At 42.7% G+C, this 12936-nt stretch overlaps 1 pseudogene; it reads right to left on the bottom strand.

The window, feature by feature from the left end:
• LOC123481469 overlaps positions 1 to 12936 on the bottom strand; it is a 120039-nt pseudogene that overhangs the window by 18424 nt on the left and 88679 nt on the right.

The following is a 12936-nucleotide window of genomic DNA, read 5'->3' as shown; positions in this document are numbered from 1 at the left end:
GTGTGCAAACCTGGTGGCCAACTACAAGAAACATCTAACCTCTGATTGCCAACAAGGGTTTTGCCACCAAGTACTTAGTCATGTTTTGCAGAGGGATCAAATATTTATTTCCCTCATTAAAATGCAAATCAATTTATAACATTTTTGACATGCGTTTTTCTGGATTTCTTTGTTGTTATTCTGTCTCTCACTGTTCAAATAAACCTACCATTAAAATGATAGACCGATCATTTCTTTGTCAGTGGGCAAACGTACAAAATCAGCAGGGGATCTAATACTTTTTTCCCTCACTGTCAGTATTTAAAACCATATTATAATCTCCCACCATAATAATATAGTCTTGTATTGCTTGTAGGGTTGATAAATTATTATATATATTGTCAAAGAAGCATGGATAGTCATTATTTGGACCGTATAGATTAATGAGCCATATCTGTTTATGGTCCAATAACATATTTCAAATGTTCCTTGAGGATCTGTTTGGACAATTCGCAGATTAGGATAAAAATTACTGTTAATTAATATCATCACCCCTTTTGAATTTCTTTGCCCATGGGAGAAATATATTTTTCCACACAACTTCATCTAAAGTTGTTGAATGAGTTTCCTGTAAACAAAATATATTATATTCCTTCCCTTTTAGCCAGGTAAATACTGATAGTCTTTTCTTATTATCTGCTAAGCCATTACAATTATAACTAGCTATACTTATTGCACCATTTAGAATAATGAGTTACAAGTTTAAAATCGATTTATCATAATATATATTTGTAAACTCACCATTAAAAAGTACCATAGTGATTGAGTGTCCATATAGCTGTACCATGATATTTGCATTGCTACTAAGTCCAGTGCCTTGCAAAAGTATTCCCCCTTGGTGTTTTTCCTATTTTGTTGCATTACAACCTGCAATTTAAATGGATTTTTATTTGGATTTCATGTAATGGACATACACAAAATAGTCCAAGTTAAAAAAAAAATATTAAAAAAATAACGGAAAAGTGGTGCGTGCATATGTATTCAGCCCCTTTGCTATGAAGCCCCTAAATAAGATATTGTGCAACCAATTACCTTCAGAAGTCACATAATTAGTTAAATAAAGTCCATCTGTGTGCAATCTAAGTGTCACATGATCTGTCACATGATCTCAGTATATATACACCTGTTCTGAAAGGCCGCAGAGTCTGCAACACCACTAAGCAAGGGGCACCACCAAGCAAGCGGCACCACGAAGACCAAGGGACAAAGTTGTGGAGAAGTACAGATCAGGGTTGGGTTATAAAAAATATCAGAAACTTTGAACATCCCACGGAGCACCATTAAATCCATTATTAAAAAATTGAAAGAATATGGCACCACAACAAACCTGCCAAGAGAGAGCCACCCACCAAAACTCACGGACCAGGCAAGGAGGTCATTAATCAGAGAGGCAACAAAGAGACCAAAGATAACCCTGAAGGAGCTGCAAAGCTCCACAGTGGAGATTGGAGTACCTGTCCATAGGACCACTTTAAGCCGTACACTCCACAGAGCTAGGCTTTACGGAAGAGTGGCCAGAAAAAAAGCCATTGCTTAAAGAAAAAAATAAGCTAACACGTTTGGTGTTCGCCAAAAACCATGTGGGAGACTCCCCAAACATATGGAAGAAGGTACTCTGGTCAGATGAGACTAAAATTGAGCTTTTTGGCCATCAAGGCAAAACGCTATGTCTGGCGCAAACCCAACACCTCTCATCACCCCGAGAACACCATCCCAACAGTTAAGCATGGTGGTGGCAGCATCATGCTGTTGGGATGTTTTTAATCGGCAGGGACTGGGAAACTGGTCAGAATTGAAGGAATGAAGAATGGCGCTAAATACAGGGAATTTCTTGAGGGAAACCTGTTTCAGTCTTCCAGAGATTTGAGACTGGGATGGAGGTTAACCTTCCAGCAGGACAATGACCCTTAGCATGCTGCTAAAGCAACACTCGAGTGGTTTAAGGGGAAACATTTTAATGTCTTGGAATGGCCTAGTCAAAGCCCAGACCTCAATCCAATTGAGAATCTGTGGTATGACTTAAAGATTGCTTTACACCAGCGGAACACATCCAACTTGAAAGAGCTGGAGTAGTTCTGCCATGAAGAATTGGCAAGAATTCCAGTTGCTAGATGTGCCAAGCTTATAGAGACATACCCCAAGAGACTTGCAGCTGTAATTGCTGCAAAAGTTTGCTCTACAAAGTATTGACTTTGAGGGGGGGAATAGTTATGCACGCTCAAGTTTTCAGTATTTTTTTTGGTATTATTTATTGTTTGTTTCACCCCAATAAATATTTTGCATCTTCAAAGTGGTAGGCATGTTGTGTAAATGAAATGATACAACCCCTCCAAAAATCCATTTTAATTCCAGGTTGTAAGGCAACAAAATTGGAAAAATGTCAAGTGGGGTGAATACTTTGGCAAGCCACTGTAAACCTCCAATTGTTCCCCACCATCCACCCGCTAAAACCCCTCACTATACCAAGTTGGGTTGTTATCCAAGTGACCGGCAGACCACCCCTGTCCCCCCGGATCCCAGGGCCGCCGAGAGACCGGGACCCATCATTTGAAAAGAGCACACAGTGCCACCCACAGAACAGAAGCAGATCAACCGCCAAAACCATTTCCATCGCCCTCACCTCGATTTGCATTATATATAGCTATTAAAAAATATATACAGTACCAGTCAAAAGTTTGGACACACCTACTCATTCAAGGGTTTTTCTTTATTTGAACTATTTTCTACATTGTAGAATAATAGTGAAGACATCGAAACTATGAAATAACACATATGGAACCAGGTAGGAATCAAAAAAGTGTCAAAACATATTTTATATTTGAGATTCTTCAAAGTAGCCACCCTTTGCCTTGATAACAGCTTTGCACACACTTGGTATTCTCTCAACCAGCTTCATGAGGTAGTCACCTGCAATGCATTTCAATTAACAGGTGTGCCTTGTTAAAAGTTAACTTGTGGAATTAATGTCACGCCCTGGCTCTGGGGACTATGTTATGTTGAGCCAGGGTGTGTAATTCTATGTTTGATTTTCTATGTTGGGCTGAGTGACTCCCAATCAGAGGCAACGAGTGTCAGCTGGGTGTCTCTGATTGGGAGCCATATTTAACTGTCGGTCTTTCACTTTGTGTTTGTGGTTTCTTGTTCATTTCGGTTTGTGTTAAACTGTAGACGTCACGTTATCGTTTATTGTTTTGATCGTGTGATCAGTAATAAAAGGATATGTTCACCTTCAACGCTGCGCCTTGGTCCTCATCTCTAACCAACAATCGTGACAATTAATGCATTTGAGCCAATCAGTTGTGTTGTGACAAGGTACGAGTGGTTAGCAGCTTTGAGAATTTCCTTGTATATTATGCTCTCCCGTCAGGGGGCTTTAGTTTTGTACGACCAACCCTGCCAGGCAGGCTCAGAATCTTGAGGGGGCAGTGCTGCTTTTGTAGGTCTCTGACCGCCTTCATCTTTCTGATTTGACTGCGTATATGCTACTTACAGTAGGCCCATAAAACAGATAAGGACTTCTCCTTAGTGTAAGGGTCGCTCAGGTGGGTGTCTAGGGTATAGGGTTGGGGAAGGTTCCATCATGATTGGGCAATAAATAAATAAACAATATTTATTATTTATTTTAAAATGTATGTCCCATATCTGCACAAAATTGAAAGTTCTCTCTCACAACCCCTGCTCACAAACACACATGGGCTCTGGGATTTGCAACCGTTTTCCTTTTTCACTCATTTAATGCCACACTTTTCCAAACACAAAAACACGCACCCCACCTTCCATCACAATACATCCGCACATAACCAAATACTTTGCCTTCTATGTCCTCTGTTTGTTGGGTTTTATCTCTACCATGTTGATTGAGTACTTTTGTGTTCCAATTCCTTATATTTGAAGATGTATTATTTAACTAATTATCCTTTCTTCTAATGCTGTCTTATCAATTTATAAAATACTATAAATGGAAAGTCTAATACTAATTATTTTCCAACGTTCCCTATCTAGAATGGTATAGTGTAGTTGTAGTTTATTTCTTTAACATTTGTTGTATTTTATTGCTTTTCTATATAAAAATTTTATTACAATCCCTATCATGGCTAGTTTCGGGTGTTCCATTATTCGACTCCTCTATGGGAACTTTGTAATATTTAGAATAGCCATGGAGTAGTCTGTGTGTCTTGGAAAATTTGGTTACAGTTTATCGACAGCGAGAGCTACACATTTCCCTTTTAATCCATTCTCCTTGAAGATTGGGTATAGAACTTTGCGCCGTTCTGCAATTTCCTTCGGTACTGATCATTCATGCCTATTTCTGTGCCAGCGGGTCTTTCACCCAGGCTTTTATCCATTATTTTATCTTTAAAGAAAGCAAATTTGGCAACGATTGGGCGCTCATATCTCTGTCCTCTTTGTTCGAAACGGTGTACACGTTCGAGTTGGATTTTGTCAACAGCTTCGTGTGGGATCTGAAGCGCTGTAAAAAAATAATTCCTTCACTACACTTTCCATGCAGAGAACCTTGTCAGGAAACCCAAGCTGCGTATTAGGTTTTATTACCAGCACAAAGCTTGTTTTTCCTTTGCCGCCAGAAAAGAGTCAATTCGTTGTACTTTTCTCTCTGTGTTAGACTATGGTGATACTATTTATGTGCAAGCCGCAAGCTCTTCACTGAAGGCTCTTGACTATGTGTATCATGCAGCCCTTCGTTTTGGCACCAATCAGAGATGTCTAACTCACCATTGTGATCTCTACAGTGCAGGCGGGTGGACATCACTAGCAACACGTAGGCTCAAACACTGGTACATTCTTATTTATAAGGTCATTCTAGGAAAACTGCTATTTTATATATCCTCTCTTCTAGCTCAAAATGGAAACACATACAAGCTCAGATCTTAATCTTGTTTAATGCTAACAGTCCCAAAAAATTAGAACCGAGCATGGAAAAAAAGGTACTCAGCCCCCTGGTCTTAGAATTCCCTCCAAGCCAACCTAAAACTCCAGGATGTGGTGTCCCTCGAGGAGTTTAAAGGACAAATAGATGAACAAGTTGTTGAGACATGTAGTTATTTATATTTGTCACCCGATGTCACTAGTTTGCGTTGCCTTATTTAAGGAAACATGTTGTTTTACTTCACACACACCACAGACATGCCTGCACGCACACACACACACATCCACTGTTTGTTTGCTGTCTGTGTTGCCTGTTTTGTCTTATATTGCTGTTTTTTTTTTTTTATCCCAGCCCCCGGCCCCACAGGAGGCATTTTGCCTCTTGCCAGGCAATCATTGTAAATAATAATTTATTCTTAATTGACTTGCCTGATTAAATAAAGGTAAAAAATTGCTCATCCTCATGAGTCCAGAAAGGCTAAATATGGCAGGGGTCTCAGACTTTTATGCAACAGTGCTGAGGGCCTGGCAGCTGCTAAGGCCCACATGAGAGGGGGGTGTGGCAGGTGGGCCTCTCAAATTTGTACCCCATTTCAACTACCTCGGTGCTGCCCTCTGCCCTATGTGCTCCCTTGACAACGAAGTCCACACTTGCGTCAATAGAGCCTCCGCTTCCCTTGGACGCCTCTGTATAATAATGGCGCCGGAGGAGATGGCTGCCGTTTTACAGGCTCCTAACCAACTGTGCTATTTTTTTAGTTTTTTCGCTTTGATTGTAACTTATTTTGTACATAAAGTTGCTGCTACCGTCTCTTATGACCGAAAAGAGCTTCTGAACATCAGAACAGCGACTACTCACCTCGAACTGGACAAATATTTTTTAATCAGTCCGACGCGAAGGATATACTGCTTCCCGGAGACCAGGCCCAAATCCCCGTCATTCGTATGAAGAAAAGACGGAGATACAGGGGGCGAATGTCGGGGTGCCTTGTGAGGATTTGTAAGCGAGTTAGTAAATCGCCACTACCATCGGTTCTATTGGCCAACGTGCAATCACTGGAAAACAAACTGGATGATCTAAGGTCGAGACTGTCCTACTAACGGGACATTCAAAACTGTAATATCTTATGTTTCACAGAGTCGTGGCTGAACGATGACACGGATAATATAGAGCTGGCTGGGTTTTCCGTGCATCGGCAGGACAGAGCAGCTACGTCTGGTAAGACGAGGGGCGGACGTGTGTGACTATTTGTCAATAACAGCTGGTGCGCAATGTCTAATATTAAAGAAGTCTTGAGGTATTGCTTGCCTGAGGTAGAGTACCTCATGATAAGCAGTAGACCACACGATCTACCAAGAGAGTTCTCATTTATATTATTCGTAGCCATCTATTAACCACCACAAACCGATGCTGGCACTAAGACCACACTCAACGAGCTGTATATGGCCATAATCAAACAAGAAAATGCTCATCCAGGTGCGGCGCTCCTAGTGGCCGGGGACTTTAATGCAGGAAAACTTAAATCCGTTTTACCTCATTTCTACCAGTATGTCACATGTGCAACCAGAGGAAAAAAAAACTCCAGACCACCTTTACTCTACACACAGAGACACATACAAAGCTCTCCATCGCCCTCCATTTGGCAAATCTGACCATAATTCTATCCTCCTGATTCCTGCTTACAAGCAAAAACTAAAGCAGGAAGTACCAGTGACTCGCTCAATACAGAAGTGGTCAGATGACGCGGATGCTAAGCTACAGGACTGTTTTGCTGGCACAGATTGGAATATGTTCCGTGATTCATCCAATGGCATTGAGGAGTATACCACCTCAGTCACCGGCTTCATCAATAAGTGCATCGACAACGTCTTCCCCACAGTGACAGTACGTACATATCCCAACCAGAAGCCATGGATTACAGGCAACATCTGCACCGAGCTAAAGGCTAGAGCTACCGCTTTCAAGGAGCGGGACACTAATCCAGACGCTTATAAGAAATCCCACTATGCCCTCAGACAAACCATCAAATAGGCAAAGCGTCAATACAGGACTAAGATTAAATCCTAATGCACTGGCTCTGATGCTCATTGGATGTGGCAGGGCTTGTAAACTATTACGGACTACAAAGGGAAACCCAGCCGTGAGCTGCGCAGTAACGCGAGCCTACCAGACGAGCTAAATGCCTTTTATGGTCGCTTCGAGGCGAGCAACACTGAAGCATGCATGAGAGCACCAGCTGTTCCGGATGACTGTGTGATCACATTCTCCGTAGCCAATGTGAGCTAACCTTTAAACAGGTCAACATTCACAAGGCCGCGAGGCCAGACGGATTACCAGGGCGTGTACTCAGAGCATACGTGGACAAACTGGCAAGTACATTCACTGACATTTTCAACCTCTCCCTGACCGAGTCTGTAATACCTACATGTTTCAAGCAGACCACAATAGTCCCTGTACCCAAGAATGCGAAGGTAATCTGCCTTTATGACTACCGCCCCGTAGCACTCACGTCGGTAGCTATGAAGTGCTTTGAAAGGCTGGTTCACATCAACATCATCATCCCGGAAACCCTCGACCCACTCCAATTCGCACACCGCCCCAACAGATCCACAGATGTGCAAGCTCAATCCCACTCCACACTGCCCTTTCACACCTGGACAATAGGAACAACTATGTGAGAATGCTATTCATTGACTACAGCTCAGCGCTCAACACCATAGTGCCCACAAAGCATGTCACTAAGCTAAGGACCCTGGGACTAAACACCTCCCTCTGCAACTGGATCCTGGACTTCCTGACAGGCCGCCCCCAGGTGATAAGGGTAGGCAACAACACATCTGCCACCCTGATCCCCCCTCAGGGGTGCGTGCTTAGTCCCCTCCTGTACTCCCTGTTCACCCACGACTGTGTGGCCAAGCACGACTCCAACACAATCCTTAAGTTTGCTGACGACACAACAGTGGTAGGCCTGATCACCGACAATGATGAGACAGCCTATAGGGAGGAGGTCAGAGACCTGGCAATGTGGTGCCAGGACAACAACCTCTTCCTCAATGTGAGCAAGACAAAGGAGATGATCGTGGAATATAGGAAAAGGAGGGCCGAACAGGCCCCATTAACATCGATGGGGCTGTAGTTGAGCGGGTCAAGAGTTTCAAGTTCCTTGGTGTCCACATCACCAACAAACTATCATGGTCCAGACACACCAAGTGTGTGCAAACCTGTCATCAAGGCAAAGGGTGGCTATTTGAGGAATCTCAAATATAAAATATATTTTGATTTGTTTAACACTTTTTTGGTTACTACATGATTCCATATGTGTTATTTCATAGTTTCCATGTCTTCACTATTATTCTACAATGTAGAAAATAGTAAAAATAAAACCCTGAATGAGTAGCTGTGTCCAAACTTTTGACTGGTACTGTATATACTAGGCGGTGTCAGAGAAAGGCCCAACATTTCTTCAAAGACTCCAGTCATTCAAGTCATAGACTGTTCTCTCTGCCACCGCACGGCAAGTGGTACCGGAGCACCAAGTCTAGGTCCAAAAGGCTCCTTAACAGCTTCTACCCCAAGCCATAAGACTACTGAACAATTAATAAAATGCCCACCCGGACTATTTACATTGACCCCCGCTCCCCCCTTTGTTTTTATACTGCTGCTACTCGCTCTTTTTTATCTATGCATAGTCACTTTACCCCTACCTACATGTACAAATTACCTTGACTAACCTGTAATCGTGCACATTGACTCGGTAGGGGTAAAGTGACCCTGTATATAGCCTCGTTATTGTTGTGTAATTTTATTGTGTTACTTTTTATTACATTTTTTACTTTAGTTTATTTAGTAAGTATTTTCTTAACTCTATTTCTTGAACTGCATTGTTGGTTAAGGGCTTGTAAGTAAGAATTTCATAGTAAGGTTGTATTCGGCGCATTTGTGACATAACATTTGATTTGATTTGATCTCCACTCTGCTTTACGGCGCTGGACCTGGACCCCATATAGATAGTATATCAACATCCTGGAAGCCTTCCACATAAGATGCCTCCAGCGTATCCTAAGGCTTACCTGAGTACCCCACACTGAGATCCTCGCCAACACCAAGTCATCCTGCATTGAGGCAAGCATGGCTAAATGACACCTCTGCTGGCTCTGCCTCGTGATCCATATGCTTCAAGGACCACAGCAAAGACCTGCTGAAGCGCTGTAACATCAACCCCTCCACCCTGGAATCCCTGGCGCTGGACAGGTCCAACTGACAGTCCACCTGTGCCTGAGGGGTTCAGCACCTGGAAGACACCATCTCACAGAGGAGATGCGCGAGACACACCAAAACGCTGCTGGGATAACACACGTGTCCCAGCTGCAGCAGAATGTGCTGCTCTCGCATCGGCCTCCACAGCCACATGAATTGGCATGAGCGCCAAAAGCGCTAACATACCCGTACTCCCCATCCACAAGAGGAGCATCATCATTGTCTTCGGTGGACAGCCAAGATGGGTATGGCAAGAGCCCATCTTTCAATACCCACAAATCCCAGTAGGGTCCATACACTCAGCCTCCCTGCAGGGACGCTTGATGGGAGTGGGCAGAAAAGCTAACATGTCCGAAATCTGACTTGCCTGCTACTAGCCGTGTCCGAAATCTGACTTGCCTGCTGCTAAAACTATATACTGTGTACTAATAGTACTACGTACTATTTAGAACGTACTGTTTAGTAAAAACGTATGCAGTAAGCAACAAATATCAACACATTAATCCATACTGAGAAAGAGTCATCTAATATGCTTGTTCCCCGCATTTCGTTCATTTTTGTAGAGCTTGTCCCTTATTTTGATTATCAGCTGTTGTCAAACACACGTGAGCGTGAAAAGGCAATTTTCGTCCTCAATAGTGTGCAGCGAATTCTACTTGATGAAAAGCCGAAATTAGTATGACATCCTGGCATTTAAAGCATACCAAATTTTCAAAATTACACATACTATAAAACTTTCAATTTTTACATACTCAAAAAGCTTACTATTTAGAACACAAGTATGGGTATTCGGACACGACCTTGGTTTTTTTAGTACAATGAAGTTGGCTTATTAAAGAAAGTCTTACTAAAACTACATACTGTGTACCAGAGCCAACAGTTTGGCCAGGTTTTAGAACCGACGCCATGTTAGCGCGCATTTTGGTGATAGCGCCTCAGACAATTCCCTATGAAATAACCCGCTGTAAACAAGCAAAACAGAGCAGCACATTTTAGACACTTGTGTTGATTAGCATTCGGGATAATGAGAATCCAAGTCTTTACTGTGTTGTGATGTCAACAAATTGCATATATTGTATGCTTTCACTGGACATCTTCATTGCTTTTAAAATCAGAAATAAACAGCACAACACGAAAGCGTCAATTATCACTTAGCAACGGCTATGGAGGAGAAAGTGGCACTCTCTGAACATTCAGAGAGAAACCGCATTGGCCAAACTATCTAAATATACACTCAACAGCCAGTTTATTAGGTACACCCATCTAGTACCGGGTCAGACCCCCCTTTGCCTCCAGAACAGCCTGAATTCTTCAGGGCATTCTACAAGGAGTCGGAAACGTTCCACAGGGATGTTGGTCCATGCTGATGCAATGGCATCACACAGTTGCTGCAGAACAGCCCGGTCTATCTCATCCCAAAGATGCTCTATTGGGTTGAAGTCTGGGTCTGCACAAGCCACTCAAGTAAACTGAACTCGCTATCATGTTCCAGACAATGTTTTTTCACTCCTCAATTGTCCAGTGTTAATGATCGCGTGCCTACTGGAGCCGCTTCTTCTTGTTTTTAGCTGATAGGAGTGGAACCCGGTGTGGTCGTCTGCTGCAATAGCCCATCCGTGACAAGGATTGACGAGTTTCGCGTTCTGAGATGCCGTTCTGCACACCAATTTTTTAATGCGCCATTATTTGTCTGTTTGTGGTCTGCCTGTTAGCTTTCACGATTCTTGCCATTCTCCTTCGACCTCTGCCATCAATGAGCTGTTTTCACCAACAGGACTGGCGCTGACTGGATGTTTTATGTTTGTCACACCATTCTCTGTAAACCCTAGACACTGTGCATGAAAAGCCCAGGAGGCCGTACATCTCTGAAGTACTGGATCCAGAGCGCCTGGCACCGACGATCACCACACTCAAAGTCGCTCGGTTTGCCCATTCTAAAGTTTAATCGAACAGTAACTGCCTCGATGCATGTCTACCTGCTTTAAACAGCAAGCCACGGCCACGTGACTCACTGTCTATAGGAACGATCAATTTTTGTGAACGGGCTGGTATACCTAATAAACTGGCCAGTGAGTGTATGATTGCTGTGTACTAATCATACTACATACTAATTAGAACGTACTGCTTAGTAAAAATGTATGCAGAAAGCAACAAATATCAACATACTAGACTCACACATTCTTAGAATGTGCCATCTAATGCACGATTGCGTTGATTCCCTCCATTCATTCATTTTGGCATAGCGCGCCGTCTTATCTGATTAGCGTCAAACACCTGGGTATGAAAAGACGATTCTCTTCCTTAATGGCATGCAACCAATTCTACGAGATAAAAAGCCGGAAAGACTATGGCTGTGCCCGAAATCTGTCTTGCCTACTACTTACTAAAACTGCATACTGTATTAATCGTACTACATACTATTTAGAACATACTGTTTAGTAAAAAGGAATACAGTCCGCAACAAATATCAACATACAAGGCTCTCCCATCCTGAGAATGCGACATCTAATGTGCAATTGAATTGATTCCCGCCATTCATTCAATTGGGTACAGCGTGTCCCCATATCTCATTATCAGCTGATTATCAGCTGTTGTCAGTTTGGAAAGACAATTCTATTCCTCAAAAGTGTGCAGAGAATTCTACTAGATTAAAAGCAGTAGAGTAGTCTTTATTATCCCCGGGTGGAAATTATTTTGCAGCATGTGGTAAAAACACATTGAACACATAAGGACTTAACATGGTCCACACACACCCGCACAGGCGTGAAGAGTGCGTGGCAGCGCCTCTTCTCCCTCAAGAGGCTGAAAAGATTTGGCATGGGCCCTCAGATCCTCAAAACGTTATACAGCTGCATCATCGAGAGAATTTTGACTGGCTGCATCACCGCTTGGTATGTCAAATGCACCGCCCTTGACCGCAAAGCGCTACAGAGGGCGTTTCGGACAGGCCAGTGCATCACTGGGTCCGAGCTCCCTGCCATCCAGGACCTCTATATCAGGCGGTGTCAGAGGAAGGCCCAAAACATTTCCAAAGAATCCAGCCACCCAAGCCATAGACTGTTCACTCTGCTACTGTCCGACAAATGGTACCAGAGCATCGGCTCTCGGACAAACAGGCTCCGAGACAGCTTCTACCCCCAAGCCATAAGACTGCTAAATAGCCAATTAATGGTACCCGAACTATCTGCACTGACTCTTGCACTGACCCTATGCACACTCACAAGACTATATATACACACCATATACACACTCACTCACAAACACTACATTGACACTCCCACACAAAACCAACACACATTCACATACACTACATACGCACACACACACATGCATACCGACACAACACAAACACACATACATATTACACACATTTGTTGCTGGTATTCTTTTCTTTATTTTAATTGTATTATTATCACTACATACAGTGGGGGAAAAAAGTATTTAGTCAGCCACCAATTGTGCAAGTTCTCCCACTTAAAAAGATGAGAGAGGCCTGTAATATCATCATAGGTACACGTCAACTATGACAGACAAAATTAGGACAACAAATCCAGAAAATCACATTGTAGGATTTTTAATTAATTTATTTGCAAATTATGGTGGAAAAAAAGTATTTGGTCAATAACAAAAGTTTCTCAATACTTTGTTATATACCCTTTGTTGGCAATGACACAGGTCAAACGTTTTCTGTAAGTCTTCACAAGGTTTTCACACACTGTTGCTGGTATTTTGGCCCATTCCTCCATGCAGAT

This window comes from Coregonus clupeaformis, chromosome 20 (genome assembly GCF_020615455.1).
Source record: "Coregonus clupeaformis isolate EN_2021a chromosome 20, ASM2061545v1, whole genome shotgun sequence".
NCBI lineage: Eukaryota > Metazoa > Chordata > Actinopteri > Salmoniformes > Salmonidae > Coregonus > Coregonus clupeaformis.
The sequence above is the reverse complement of the archived record's forward strand: the minus strand, read 5'-3'. Positions and strand labels throughout refer to the sequence as shown.